Genomic DNA, 16,773 nt, shown 5'->3' with positions numbered 1-16,773 from the left:
CTAAACACATGAGTGTGCTAGAGGTTGGTCTTTTTCTAGTATCAGTTGATTTGCCATGTTCTGAGAAGTTTCTTCCAATAAAATTACTTTTATTGAGAGAATAGAATGTGGCTTTATTGATATTCCTATTCATTGTGATAATTTGAAACCAGACTTAGTCGTTGTGTTTGTAGAAGCGGTGACTTCATAGCCCAATAAGAATATTAATTTATGACTAGGTAAATATGAAGCAGGAGGCCTGTCTGTGTCAAACAGTTGATCCAATTTAAGTTGTAATCACTGGTTCATGCACAGCTTGTGCAGTGACTAGGGCTGTAGCACAGACAGTTGGAGATAATGTTGTTAATCAGGAATGATTTCATTTCGCTGACGCATTTATCGGTCCGACTCTTGATCATGTTCAGGGTATAAATCTAAGTCATCCTCTTTTTAGTACAATTTTAATAAGGTGATAAAAGATCGCTCACTGTGGAAGCAAAAGGATATCCTGAGATATCCTGAGATTTCATATTTGCTTCACGTGGATATTAACGACACTGAATACTCAAAATTACCAGCTTGCCATTTTCTGAATAATGGGATTATTTTGAGCAAATATAGGATATATGAGGTAACAGCTTGTTACGAATGGTCAATTAGACATCAACATGTTTACAAATGTCATAGCAACAAGAAATTTGTATTTTACGCACACAAAACACCCTTAGCTGCTCAATAGTATGTCATTAAATATTTGCACACGGTGTGAAATCATTTACACGATCAAAAACGGAAAACAATGTTACTGCGTATTTGTCTCATTGGAACATATATGAAAGGACAGGACACCCCATTTGAAAGATATCTAAGGCTATATGCAACCTATTCCAGCATTTGATAACCATTTGTTAAAATGTGGTTTGACTGCATCGGTCCTTTGCCCGAAACCAAAATAATATAAATAATACACGTTGACTATAATCTATTGGTCCGAAAGATTTCCAGAGGTTATTCCTTTGTGAGAATATTAAAATTAAATTATTGTCAATGATTTAAAAAAGTTTGGTTATAACAATTTTCTCTCTTTCAAAATCTTACCAGTCTTGTCAATTTCATTTCCTGAGATATTTAGCAAGCTATGCATGATTTAGTCATCCAACAGTTTAAATCCTCTTCCTATCATCCTCATGGCCAACCGGGTTGGGTAAGTTTACTTCAAATATTGGAAAATATGATTCATTTCATATTGCATTGATGCAGGGAAATCATTTCCCGAATCTTTAGCATTTACTACATTTGAACCCGTGGATTGACTGAATGTTCGTTGACATTTTTGAAGTTCTTAAAATAGAAACTTGTTTCAGCCCAAGATTCACAAATCAGTCGTCTTGACTATGTCGTAAATGAAGAAATGAAATGAATACAAAGGAAGTGAATAATCTGCTCAGTGATATAGTTCTGTGTATATACCTCAGGTTCCTCGTCGGACCAAGTAGTATGGCCATTATCAAGTTATAAAAATGTCAGTGGCTTAAATTACACAATTAACGCTCTGTCAGGATAAAATGACACAACTATGACAGATAAATATGTTAATGGAGTATATAGATATAGTATATCCTGTACATCATTTGGTGAACCTATCCCACAATTAAAGATTTAAGAGGTGCCGTAAAATCAGACCGTACCAACTTTGGTCTGACCAATGATCAGAACTCATAAGTATTGAACTATCAAGTCCAAAAACAAAACAAAGTAAAAGGCAGTTGATAGTTACTTTGAGGTATGTTCATTTAATGACTACTATATATATTTAACTCATTCTTAAACATTTACAAGGAACCACTCAACTAAGAATTTCCATAATCTACCAACATCAGGAATCACTATCATAAATCAGTACTTAAAACATGTTAAAGAGGCACAATCTTTATTAGGAAAGTAACTGTGCACTACAAATCTTATTTTCGATGCAAAACAACGCTAACTGATATGTGCAATCCGTTACGTTAGTCAAGTATTAACCATATAAAATCAAATATTTTCTATATATATTTCTCTCTCTCTCTCTCTCTCTCTCTCTCTCTATATATATATATATATATATATATATTTATATATATTTAAATATCTATATATGTATATATATATGTATATATCTATATATCTATCTATCTATATATGTATATATCTATCCATCTATCTATCTGTACATCTATCTACCTATCTATCTCTCTATCTATCTATCTATTTATATATCTATATATGTACATATCTATTTATTTATCTATATATCTATCTATCTATGTATATATGTATCTATCTTTATAACTATATTTGTATTTATCTATATATCTATGTATGAATCTATACATCTATCCATCTATCTATCTATCTATCTATCTATCTATCTATCTATATATATATATATATATATATATATATATATATATATATATATATATACCTATCTATATATCGATCTATAAATCTATCTATCTATTTATATTTATCTATATATGTATCTATATATATATATATATCTATATATACATCTTTTATCTATCTATCAATCCATATATCCATCTATATATATATATATATATATATATATATATATATATATATATATATATATATATATATATATATATATCCATCCATCTATCTATCTTTCTATCTATCTACATATCTATATATCTCTCTATCTATCTATCTATCTATACATATATCTATCTTTCTATCCATCAATCTATCTATCTATCTATCTTTATATATATATATATATATATATATATATATATATATATATGTCAATTTTATATTTCGTTTATTTTGAATTAACTAAATCTGGTTGGCGTCTGATATTTCCGTATCTTTACCTGAAAATGAAATGCGTCGTTGTATGTGTGCGTTTGTGTGTATCTGCGTTTTAAGTAAGTGGTTTAGTTTTTAGGTGATATTGTACTTATGATCGTATTATATTTATGACTTCTTCACGCTAAAATTTAAAAAAATCAAAGACATATGCATGTGTGTGATCGTGTTAAGTACGTCAATTTTAAAATATAACATTTCATAGTTTATGTTTTTCAACATACGTAATAATATATATATATATTCAATTTAAATGTAAAGCGTAATCTATACGTGTATAAAACTGACAAGTAGGAAAAAGGTACAAATTCATCCTGTTTCATCTACTAAACAAATAAATGCATATGAATGTTTTTAATCATATGGTTGATAACAAATCCCAAAGCGCATCTTATATAATCACTACAAACTTCCCTGTGGCAACAGATTGATGAAAATGAAGATGGGTGACCGTTGGAACGATATTTAATAAGCTGTATCATACTAACAGCAAATGATTGACTAAAACAAAATAATGACACCATGACATGGCGCAAAATCCATTATCATCCACCTAGATGGAGCGGTGAAATATCATTTGCACTACATATTTTCACACATGTTGTATCAATATACTAAAAAATGTTCATCCAGATTGAAACAGTATACTGACAAACTATTTGCACATATGGTAATAAGTTATTAAAATATAGTAATACTTATAATAATATTAATGACAATATGCTAAAAATCAACTCAATCAGTCTATAACAGTTTACACAAAAAATATTCACGCAAATAGTAACGTTATATTATATGATTAATGTACAAGTTTATAAATTATGCTTAGTCTGCATCACAAACACTTACACTGAGAATTACATAGTTACCATAGTTACCATATACGCTTTTGAAACAGATATATGAGTTAATGCATTTATTTCTAAGTACGGGGTATGGATGGATGAATCGATCTTCTTGTTGTTTCTTCACTAGATTATTTTCGCCGTTGCTTCTTTTACAACGCATCATCGATCGGTCTAAAAATGCCCCATATTTTCATCTAACGGAATACAATTGTCAATTAAAAAAACGTAATTTAACTTTTCTTGTGAAATTAAAGTTTTTAATTTGACAATGACAACTATGTGGACAGATTCAGTTCTCGGTGTCACATGAGATCTATCATATTTCCACTGAACTATATGGTGTAGTTTACAATAGTTATTGTACGATTTACTAATTGCATTGAAGATAGAACTTATACGAGAATCAGTAGCTTAGTGTAGAAATAATGCCTTCCGTTCACCCTGCACATATCTCTAAATTCTTATTTAGTACATTTTAATGGAAAAATGTATCAATAGCATCAATATTACTGATAAGAGTTGAAAGATACATTAGTATGACTAGATTGATACGTCACGTCACAAAAAGAAAGTGGAATTCTTACAAATGCGGTTTATGCCAGAGAAAAGCCTAACATTCTGGGCGATGTTTAAAACAAAGTGCATGCATGCTCCCCCGGAATAATGTATAACGTGCTAACAAATAATCATACATTAGTTCTTTGCAAATGAGACAAATTATTTCAACCCGATGGCATCAGAAATTTACGCAAAAAACTCGAAATGTTCTGAGTTAATTACTTGCTTTTATCTATTTGTGTTAGGGTATAATCTCATTGATCCTCTTTTTACTGCTTATTCTAGCGATTGTAATCAGAGCTATAGAACACGATTACTCATTGTGGAAGCAAAAGGAGATCCTGAGAGAACCTATTTGCTTTATATGGATATTAGCGACAATGAATTCACACAATTACTATCTTGTCATTTTGTGAAAAATGCGATTCTTCTGAGCAAATGGGAGACATAAGAGATACCTTTTGAAGATGAATGGTCAATGAGCCATCAACATGTGTATCTAAGTCAAAGCGACATTAAATTTGTATTATATGCAAACAAAACCACCTTGGCTGGTCATTCAGGCATCAATGCAGATTTAGCACAAAATGTGAAATCATTTACATGGATCAAAAATGAAAGACACTGTTTCTGCGCATTTGCATCTTAACACACATGTGAATGGTCTAGATAACCCATTTAAAAGATACCTAAAGCTATATGCAACCAATTACAACATTTGATAACCATTTATGAAAATGTGGTTAGACCGTATCGGTTCATTGCCTGTAACCAAAATCAGATAACAAGTACACGTTGTATATAATCTGTTGTTCCGAAAGATGTCCAGAGGCTATACATTTGTGAGAATATTAAAACTGCAAATATTGTACATATTTATTTTTTTAAGTTGTTTTTAACAAATTTCTCTCTTTCTAAGCAGTCTGATCATAGGTCTGTTTCATATCCGGATACTCTTTGCAAGTTATGGATGATTTAGACAACCAACCGTTTAATTCTTCTTCCTATCAACCTCATTTTCAAGGGGGTTAGGTAACTGTACTTCAAATTTTGAAAATATGTCTTAAGTATAAGATATTGTCTTGATGCCGGGAAGAAGTGGAACGAGGTTGTTTCTTGCTGTTTCATGTTAGTGAATCAGATCCAGGATCTTAAGATTTTACTCAATTTCAACAAGTAGTTAGACTTACTGTCCTTGACCTTTTTGAAGTTATTTAAATAGAAACGTGTTTCTGACTAAGTTTCAGAATTTAATATTATTGACTTTGTTGGAAATGAGGGATTTATATATGAATACAAAGAAAATGAGTTTTCGGCTGAGTGATATAATTTTGGCTCTCGTGTTCATACATCGGGTTAATCTTCATATTAAGTAGTATGGTCCTTATAAAGTTAAACATTTAACACTCCTTCAGGCGAAACTAACCCATCTTTTACATACAACTATGTTAATGGAGTATGAAGATAAAGGTAACACTTTTAATCCATCAATACATTTTGTGTACATATGCCACACGTAAAGATTTAGCGGTTGCGTGAAATCAGACCGTACTGATTATGGTCTAACCAATGCTCGGAACTCAGAAATATTGAACAATCTAGACCATGATAATTTTCACCGTTGATTCTTTTCCAAAGCATAATCAATCGGTGTACAAATATTTATATTATCATCTAACTGAATACAATGGTCAATTTAAAAAGAAGTTATTTAGCTTTTCTTTTGAACTTAAAGTTTGAAATTTGGGGACAGACCCAGTTCACGGTATCACATGAGCTCTCTCATATTTCCACTGAAAAATACGGTGCAATTTACAATAGTTCTTGTGCGATTTGCTAATTGCCTTAAGTAGTAAAAATGTACGAGAATCATTACATAAGTGTAGAAATTAATAACGTTGCTTCACCCTGCACAAAACCCTTAATTCTTATTTAGTAGATTTTCATGGACATTTTAATCAATATCATCATTAATTCGGATACGAGCTGAAATAGACACTAGGATGACCAGATGTAATTCTAACAAATTAAACTTGTTTTACCAGAAAAATATGACATTATTGGCGATGTTTAAAATACAATTAATGCATCGTTAGCTGTGATAATGTATAACGTGTTAACAAATAGTCATACTTTAGCTGAGACAAATTAATACAAGCAGATGTTATAAGAAATTTGCAAAAATATTTGAAATATTTAGAGTTAATTAAAAGTTTTTCTATAAGTATTTGTTTTTCTTAAAGGTTACCGGCCACCTATATTGTACAAACGTGTAATAGTATTATATTTGTAAACAAAACGCATTGGATATGCATGCAGACCATACAAATGATTAATTAGACTTAAGACTTTGCTTTACAAAATGAAAAAAATATATATATATTCGTCAATCTCCGTAAACAGTCAGTAGTTTCCGAGTACCAAAACCGGATATGGCGTACATTTATCCCTTCTATTAAACCTAGCAATTCAAATGCTTAATTTGCCCACGTGAATGTCTATGTGATATAGCGTACGATCGAGCTTTTGAACAGCAAATATGGTGCACAATTGTCTACGGATGTAACCAAAAGATTGATGATGGAAAAAATCGTTCTTTTTTTCTCGGAAAACCATGTTTGCCGCAACAATTGTATATAATATTTGGGATCGAATAGGGGAGGGATGGAAAAATTGTATTATTTATGCCGGATTATAGTGAATATGGCCTAAAGACTATTCGGCCCAACTCGAAATACAATTCCGCTAAACTTAACAATTGTTTGTACGTTCTTCTTCTTCAACACAAAGGTAGATGCTATGTAAGAGAGGTTTTAGGGAGAAAAAACTATATTTAAATAAACTTTTTGATATTCGTAGAAAGAAAATAATCATAGTTCGTAATATAAATATTTATGAGAGAAGACAACAACTGACATATCGTTCTTGTTCTAATTATAATATTTATATACATTGTTTTGCTAACAAATATATGCATCTACACAACGACAATCACAAATCTTCCGGTCAAATTATCAATAATCATTTATAAAATAAAAATGCGTGACAGATAACATTCTACATAATACGTATACATTTTCCCAATGGTAGTGTAGATTAGATATTTTAACAAATATACTTAATTTTAGGCTTCACGTTTTGACACAGCTGCACACAATACATACTAAATTACACATGAGAGATAGAGAGAGAATAGTGTTGAGCATTTTGTCAGTATTTAATTGCTGCAATATGAAGCTCTTACCAGTCAATTGTATTGTTTGTTTTTATTTTTCAAGTTGTGTCAGTGCTTGCGCTCGTAAATTCAAAGCTTGTCATTACTGGTCAATATCGTCAATACTATTTGCTCCATTAACCCGTACAAATTAGAAAGGAAATACTTTTGCGTTTAATTTGTGCCCGTCCCCCCCCCCCCCCACACACACACACAAGCAAACATACTCACTGTACAAAATACATTGTCCTCAATGAAAGTAAACTGAAAGAAATAACCTTGCATTGTTTTCATATATTCCTTCTTTTTTCATCATGCGCAAATTATTTTAAAAGAATATATATCCAAGAAATCCGTAACTGTAGTGGATGCCAGCTTTCGTATTCATCCTGGAGTGTGAATCGCTTATGTCAAATAACAAAATCGCAATTGATAGGAAATTATCACCCGATTGCTTGAAGGCACGTGCCATTTACGCATGATAAGTTACGCATTGCACCCTGACCGAGATTTTATTGTATCAAGGTTAACTAGAAGTCGGTATCTCGAAAATAAAAAAAATAAAGAATCATTATTTCAAAATACATTCCATGCGAGTGCAAATGTTAATCGTTTTGCTAGCATGGGTTACAAAAGTATTATTAAAGCAAATTATTATTGTGGATATTATCTGCCCTTCAACCATCAATTATGAATGCATATGGCAAACATATAGAAGCCTGGGTGATAAACACAACGGCATGAAACAATAAACTCAATTTTTAAACTTAGAGGCAGGATATCAAATACATAGATTATTTTATTACAATGCAATCCAGCCGCGAAAAATGTTGACTTTGACATATTTTTTGAGTGCCGATTTTGTATTCTGAAGTCGGCAGACAAAATGGAAGTCAAGTTTGGTTCCTTTGGATTCTTTAAATGTGACGATTTCTTTCATCTTTTTTTAATAAAGTCTGACTACACAGGAAAGCCAGCATTGAGCTTTTTACCTGTATTAACGGGAATTTTCAAAATAAATTGACATTGATATAGATTTGAAGATTTTTTTTTGCAAACGAGTCTGATATTGAAGATTGTTCTTTGGTGTTCCTTCTTGTTCAGAAACTTTCCTGCTCTTCAGCAATAATCTTCCCTGCTTAAAGCCTTTGTGTGTTGGGAATTATTTTCAGCATGCGATTGATCAAACGGATGATTCTGTAATTTTGGCAAAGCTGTAGGGTTCTTTGTTTTGGTGAGCACTATGAATAAGGATTGAGTCCTTGTCTTGGACCATTCTCCTGTCAGCCAAATATTGTTGCAGATTGCTGTTTGGAATGTGACTATCTCATTTCCTCATGCTTCAAACTAGTTCTGCTGGTATGTTTTCAATGCCGGTTGACATTCCTTCTTTAGTGACCTAAATGCAACTTCTAATTTTTCACGAAGAATTGGGTTGGCATCAATTAATTCTGTCTGAGGGCAATTTACTACTGCGGGATCTCCTTTGGTCTTATGATTGCACAGTTCTGAACAGTATTATGTCCATCGAATCAAGTTCTATATGTGGGCCATTTTTTCCGACTTGTCTTGGATGTTGGTAGTTTACCCTTATTAATGGGTTGTGAGATATTTTAATAGTTGATATGCCATTTTGTCTTCACGTCTACTCAGATTTCAATTCTGCAGCATTGCCTATATATGCCGGATTCCCTTGCCATGTTGATGCTTGTCCTGATCATGTTGTTTATCTCTCTGTACTTTATAGCTCTTTACTGATCTCTGTTTCCTTTTAGTTCAATCATTTTCTTTTGTCGCAAAGTTCAAAGACATATGATGTGTCCCAAGCTTTCTTTCTTCGACGATATTTGCCCATGATCTTGCTAGCTGTGCCAGTCACAACTATGTTGAATGTGGTTGTTAAGGATTCTCAGTCGGTATCTTGGCTGCCAAGAGTTATCATAGTTGCAAATTTACATCCTAACTTAGCTTGGAAGGCTACAACGAATTTTGGATCTTTCAGTCGTTCAAGTAAAAATCGGATTGTTTGTTGGTTAAGAATGTTGACCGTATTCAGGTGGAGGCGAAATGTTGTCATTAATACGTCAAGGTCACTTCCAATATTTGCTCATGGAAAGTGTCGTGTTAAGGCGAGAAACAGACAACTGCAGAATTGTTTTATCTCCAAAATGTAATCAATCTCATTGTGACGTTTTCTCAGCGAACTTCGCCGAGATCAATAATGTTCCAGTTGTTCCTCTCCAATTAATGTCTAAGTTATTTCAACTTTCTCACAGCCTTCAGTGTTATAACGTTTCATGTACCCATGATAATGTTGTCTCTATCACGGATCTTGGTAGTGGATACACCAGTAACATACTTGTCACCTCCGTCATGGTGTGCAGTGGAAGGCGCGGTCACTGTTGACCCGAGCTGCGACGGATCCGGTATGGAAGAAACGTTAATTGTCTTCATGTGGTATGTCAAGGGCACGACACAGCCTGGGAGATGAACAAAAATGTGATTCACTGATATAAAGAGGAACGCCCTGGCCTTGATCACACGATTGTTTAGCTCATCTTGAATCCATTTGTCTGTAAGTTGACTTCATTGACTAAGGCAAAGTGCACATGAGGAAACGCCTAATCACTACGAGGCACAAGCAAAAGTGGAGCAGGCTGTCACAAAGGCGGCGCCATATGAAACAGCGTTGTTTTGGAGACTGCGTGGTGAGGACGTTTCCTCTACTTGTAAATAAATAAACAGCACCAGGAACACCCTCCCGGTGAACACTGTCTGCCAAAAATGGTGGACAAACCATGCAATTCTAGATTTAATATAGCAGGCCATGTTAGTTGTGATGCTCTTATATTACGCCAAATGCGAAAACTAAGGCTGTGACCCACACAAAGAGAAACATGGCGAAAGAAAAAAAATTAAATATCTTGCGATCACTTAAATAAGACACAGAAGTATCACCCTTGAACAGTGTCTCAGAAAATGATAAACGTCTCACATATATTGGGCTTGTACTGAAATCTATATTTATTGAAAATAGACCGTGATGTTACGTTGTCCTGCTGCTTTCGTATTATGTTCATACAAAACACTTAGGCACGTTTACTAAAACATAATAATTCACGATGTTTATGCAAAAAGAAAGCTTTTTATATTTGCTTGTTTCACTGTGCAATATTTGGTTGTAACTACTTATAATATGAGTGTGTACAGTAATAGGTGTGTACATTTTATTTGTGTTATCATTGTTTCGTATAATCTACATCTAGTAAACCTAGTAAACCTCTTATGAACATATTAAAGGAAATTATATATATACATACATATATATATATATATATATATATATATATATATATATATATATATATATATATATATATATATATATATATATATATATATATGTATATATATATATATATATTGTGTGTGTGTGTGTGTGTGTATGTGTGTCCTGCATGAATGTGCTAAAGCAATACTGTTAATTTATATACACTTTGTTTCCCATTCAGTTAGATTTTGTGTAAAATTTGTACAATTTTAAAGGAGATAGTCCTCATTAAGTACATAAGCTTTTACGCTACTTTCTCCATAGTACATGCATTAAAGTATACTTCACGCCAAACTATTAACTATATATATATGTTATGATATATATCCATAATACATGCAATAAATTAAACTTCACGCCTAACAATTAACTGTATATATGTTTTGATATATTTCCATTATACATGCTTTAAATTATACTTCACGCCAAACTATTGATTATATATATATATATATATATATATATATATATATATATATATATATATATATATATATATATGTTGTGATATATTTCCATAATACATGCATTAAATTATACTTCAAAGCCAAACTATTAACAATATATATCTTGTGATATATTTCCATAATACATGCATTAAATTATACTTCACAGCCAAACTATTAACAATATATATGTTGTGATATATTTCCATAATACATGCATTAAATTAAACTTCACGCCAAACTATTAACTGTATATGTGTTTTGATATATTTCCATTACACATGCATTAAATTATACTTCACGCCAAACTATTGACTATATTTATATATCTTGTGATATATTTCCATAATACATGCATTAAATTATACTTCGTGCCAAACTATTACCTATAGATGTGTTGTGATATATATTCCATAATAAATGCATTAAATTATACTTCACGCCAAACTATTAGCTACATATATGTTGGGATATATTTCCATAATACATGCATTAGCTTATACTTCACGCCAAACTATTAACTATATATATATATGTTGTTGTATATATACACGTTTTAGGTGCGTTGTGGGCAGTCATCCCGAAAGTGGGTTTACGGGAAGGACATGATATAGTTTACATTTCAAATCAAAATACATATACATAGGTTGTATTTCTTACATAGTAATTATGTTTATGTTGAACATAAGTATATACACTTATGTTATAGTCCTATTCATGTTTTCGGTTCGTGGGCAGATATATATATTTCATGGGCAGTTTTGACCTTTAGGTTGAAGATGACAAAGTAACTGCCCAAAAATACGTTCATGAAGAACAAACATATAGCATTCTGCCCGTGAATAAGGCCACGGGAACAATATATAGCGTACTGCCCACGAATACGTTCACAAGTAACAAATATATAGCATGACTTTCCGGTGTGCGCGCGCAAAATGGTTGTCAAGACACGACGATAAACATTAATCTATTAAAGCATCCTTTGCAATGGCCAGCGTACATATAGCGGACGTGAGGTTCGTTTTTCACAGCTTGTTTGAAATAAATGGATGATTATATATCCAGTGTAACAACTTGTCTTGACAGCTTATGGATGCTAATGTTTGACATTTATTGTGAAGATGATTGTTCACTGCTTGTTGATGAATTCGTAGCTTCTGTTAATCGATGCTATAGCTCAATTTAACTGTCATACACTGATATGTTTAAGTCTGCTTGCACAGTTAACTATGCAGAATTATGGAAATATAACAAATTGGTTTTAATAACTTTCAGAGTTTGTTTTACTATTACTCAATATTTGTTTGAAGTACTATAAAGGCTGTGATAGGTTGGGTGGCTTAGATTACAAATCAGGCCCTTCTCACTTGGGGGGGTGGGGGGTGGGTACTGCCCATTATGAATATTACTGGTCCTAGATGTCCAACCTGATATTTATGACATATAGGTTCAACATCTTACTGCCAGCAGAAATGGTGTTCTGTAGTATTTTTCCCAGTCAATAGTTTATGGATATATTATGTCATGTACTATGCTTGTTTAATTCTCTCATCTCAGTTCTGACGTTACCATTGAATGCTATAATGTTCCCAGACATCCGGTATTCTTGGTTATTAAAATTATATATATACACAGATAACTGAAGGTGAGTTCTCATTATTCCCTAACAATTGTAATTAGTGGGGCTGTAGCAATTGATGGTCTGAGAATTCAAGTTAACTGGTTCACAACTTGGGTAAACAACAAACTGTTTTCTTCCTTTGACAGGCATCATACAGTTTTGCATCTTTGTCTCTCTGATGACTGTGGTACACAAGTTACAGACTTTGCCTTAGAATGAGCCTGATTTTTGATACTTGTTACTGAATGGGGTGGGGTAGGGAAGTAACAAAATTATTAAAGGTGGAATGTATGCAAACCATGCTGGAAATAGATATGTGCCAGCAACTGCAACATGTAAGCTTCAATCAATTTGGAAACTATAAGCTTTATCCTGTAAATATTAACAGTTCACACCCTGTATAAAAGGTGATTTTGTGTTTGATTAACTGGAACTGTTAATTTATTATGTTAAGGAATTTATTGTTTTAACCCTAGTAAATGTAATATAATTAGGTCAAAAGTTCCAGTTTGTTTATTGTTTCCAGAGTTGATTATTGTAACTGGAAGAACCTGTTTCTAAGTGTTAAATGAAACGAAAGAGATATTGTTTACTCAAGTGATATAAAATAAAAGTTTAAAATGAACTGAAAGAAATATTGTTTATTCAAGTGATACAAAATAAATGCAAAAGTGTATATTCATTAAGAAGTGTATTGTCAATTGCAAATAAATGAAGATTTATCTTATTTTGTTCTTTACTTGTGTACAAAATTATACCTGGATTGGGCAATAATTACTTGGACTCCATTTGGAAAAGAAAAATCTATATGTCCTAAATACCTAATGTTCATATCATAATGCTCTTTTAATGGATGATTATGCTTTTCAGCTGACGTTACCATATTGCCAAGTGAACTAATAGTATGGCCTTCGGTGTGCGGTGTGGCCCACTAATCACATTTGTAAATGAATTATGCATACAATAGAGAAATAGCTCTTAAAATATCTTATGAGTTGAACAATGTGTGTACACAAATAAACATGAAGCAAATCTTTGAACTTGTATGCCACACATGCAAGTGAATTGGTGGTTTTCATATGTAACTTGTGTACTCTTATGGCTTTTGTCTATATTACTTTTAGCCATTTCTATTCACACACCAGAACACAACCTTTTTTGTCTGATTCAGGTACTAATGCAAAACTTATTTCAGCTGTAACTGAAGTATACAGAATTTTTCCTGACATTGAGGCCTACTGTGTAGACAGTATAGCTGTAAGTCATCAAATCAAATGGAAGACAACAGTGTGCAGTTGAAGAAAATGATATATACCCAGTACCATTTAGAGTTATCTTAAAGAAAAGTCACAATGCACACTGATACAAGTAGTTTTAGAAAATGCATTTGTTCCACATACATTTTAACTTAACCCAAAAGTTCAGTTTCTTGCCTAAAATTAAATCAGATGTATGCATTTATTCCATAAAACACAAAGATATAATGAACCAAATCATTTTCATTATTGAGTTAGGTAGTAGGCTATGTTAAAGAGTGCAATCACTTTATCGATTTTTTTTTCCATTACATTTTTATTTATTATAAAATGACATTTCTTAGTGGAGTGCTAGCAACTGTAACTTGAGGAATATTTTGTACATGCTGGCCTAAGTGTCATGAATATACTGTGCTACATTTTGCTTTATTAGGTATAATACTATCATGAGACTTGCTTGATTAAATCCTGAATTTGTCAGTTACACTTACAAGTCCACCGGTAGAATTTAAAATCTGTGACAGTTTGGGAACTTTTTTTGCAGTAACTGCAAATCACTTTGCCTTCACAGTCAATGAATTCAAGCCATTGATAATTGTCAAACCACTGTGACTGAAAATGTGATTGTCTCTTAGTTGTGTCCTATTTGATAATTTTGCTGCCACAGAGTCTGGATTGTGTCTCTGAAGAAATAGTTCATCTAGACTCTGTTGCAGTATTACATTTTATATGTTCAATTTAATGAATTTTCTTTCTTTGAATCATTCTTATGTCATAACTTGCGAAAATAGTTTAGTTAACAATATTTATTCAAACAGAAAAGATAACCTCGCTTGACAAATCATCCTACTAAAGTGATCATGGCATACACTTTTATCTTTGAAATTCAAATATTGCCCACTCGTTAATTAACATAACTAATATTGCACATTGAAGGTGATCATATGTATCATCAGTTTTAAAAAAATAAAGACATAATACTATCATTTAATCACTGCATACAGGAAACAGACACTTGTGTCTGTAAAATGCCTTTCATTGGATTACTTTGGTTTATTAAAACCAAACAGCAATCCACTCAGGATTTTCTAGGATAGATACAGAGAATATATTATGGTCCTTCAGAACGCTATCAATACATCAGACCAGATTGTTTTTATTATTATTTAGGCAAAATAACTTAGTAAGTCAGATGGCAAACATGAGGATGGTGATAGGTTATGTGGAATTTGCATTGAATCATCTGATCCCAGAAGATTTGATACAATGTCACTGGCTGTGGTAATCATCAAGTGCAGTTGCACGGCACCATAAGACTTATCAAGATACCATAAGCTAGAAAGATGAAGAAAAAGAAAAACGATGACCCAAAGACAAATCCTGCAAACTGTGTGCAAAAATGATTCCACAGATTATAGATGAAAACTTTACTATATTTAGCTTCAAGATATTAATAAATTCGGATTACTTCCTCCAGTCTGCTACAGTAATTCATGCCCATTGCACTCATAAATTGATTATAGTCCTTGCAGTATTTTGTGTGGGCCACAATATTTTAATTGATGCAGCTGATGCTCCATTCTTCAGTTCAGTGTTGATTCAAACATAGCAATGTCCCTTTGGGATGTGTGCATAAATAAAGAATGCCTGTCCCTTCATTACCACACTTGTTGAATTTATCGTGTCTCTCTGAAAACTGTACCATGTGAGAAAGAATTTTATAAACAAACTGGACATAAGTATTGCTAGACATATACTCAGACCTGAGACTTCATAAAAGACTGCTTACTTGTGAGGCATTATTAGTGCTAGGGCTTGAGGTAATAACTTGCTATATGTTTGGTAAGGCAAAATAAGGGGCCTTATGACTTAAATTGAAACTGTGAAAAAACAAAAGGTTCAAATGCAATAAACTTTTGTTTTTCCTCATTTGTTATATTACAGTGCCATGAAAGGTCATTTCTTTTATCTTTTTAATCCCTTGCCAATTTTAAGTCATCATCACTAACCAAGTCTCTAAATCAATTCTTGGCATATTTAGCTAAAATGGTGTCTACTGTTCCATTATATCAGTGATTGTTTAGCTTGCTTGTATGGAGCTTAACACCATTTTTCAGGACATCATAGACTTTACATGGCAGCCAACATATTTATTGGAAGAAATCAACACACATAACGCTACTGGCAAGCTTTCTCATATACACACATTGGTTGGACTAGAGAGAGTTGATTAGTGATGTGTATGCCTAGACCATTCTATAATCCAGGGCCCCATGATTGAATACAGCTTAAAGAAATTAACCCTAATTCAATTTCCTTGTTGCATTTAAATCATAACACCCACCATGCAAAGTGACACATGTCTCAAGATTTTCAAATTTGTATATGTTTTGCAACTTTTAATTCTGAGTTGATGCATGTGGATGTGGAAATTCAGTTACTGAATACTTAGCTACTTATATAAGGAGCTCTCACACTGGTAAAAGCATGCAATTGGGATTGTATTTGCAAGAGGGCAATTAATTGTTCAAAATACTGTTTTAGCTAACTACATATGCGAAGGGTTGATGTATAAAAAAGAGGATCAAGAAATCCTAGCTGGTAAAGATAATTGTATCCAACTTGACAGAAAGTGAGAAGGCC

At 32.4% G+C, this 16,773-nt stretch overlaps 1 long non-coding RNA gene across 1 annotated transcript in view; it reads left to right on the top strand.

The window, feature by feature from the left end:
* Positions 1 to 13,601, top strand: part of LOC149774620 (uncharacterized) — a 198,667-nt gene extending 185,066 nt beyond the window's left edge. The window contains exon 2 of the long non-coding RNA XR_016416717.1: positions 12,026 to 13,601. This is a non-coding gene — a long non-coding RNA (uncharacterized LOC149774620). The remainder of the gene's footprint in view (positions 1 to 12,025) is intronic.
* Positions 13,602 to 16,773: the final 3,172 nt, after the last annotated feature.

The sequence above is a fragment of the Sinohyriopsis cumingii genome, unplaced genomic scaffold (assembly GCF_028554795.1).
Source record: "Sinohyriopsis cumingii isolate HCF-2022 unplaced genomic scaffold, ASM2855479v2 utg000160l, whole genome shotgun sequence".
NCBI lineage: Eukaryota > Metazoa > Mollusca > Bivalvia > Unionida > Unionidae > Sinohyriopsis > Sinohyriopsis cumingii.
Note: the sequence above shows the minus strand (reverse complement) of the source record. Positions and strands in the feature narration are given on the sequence as shown.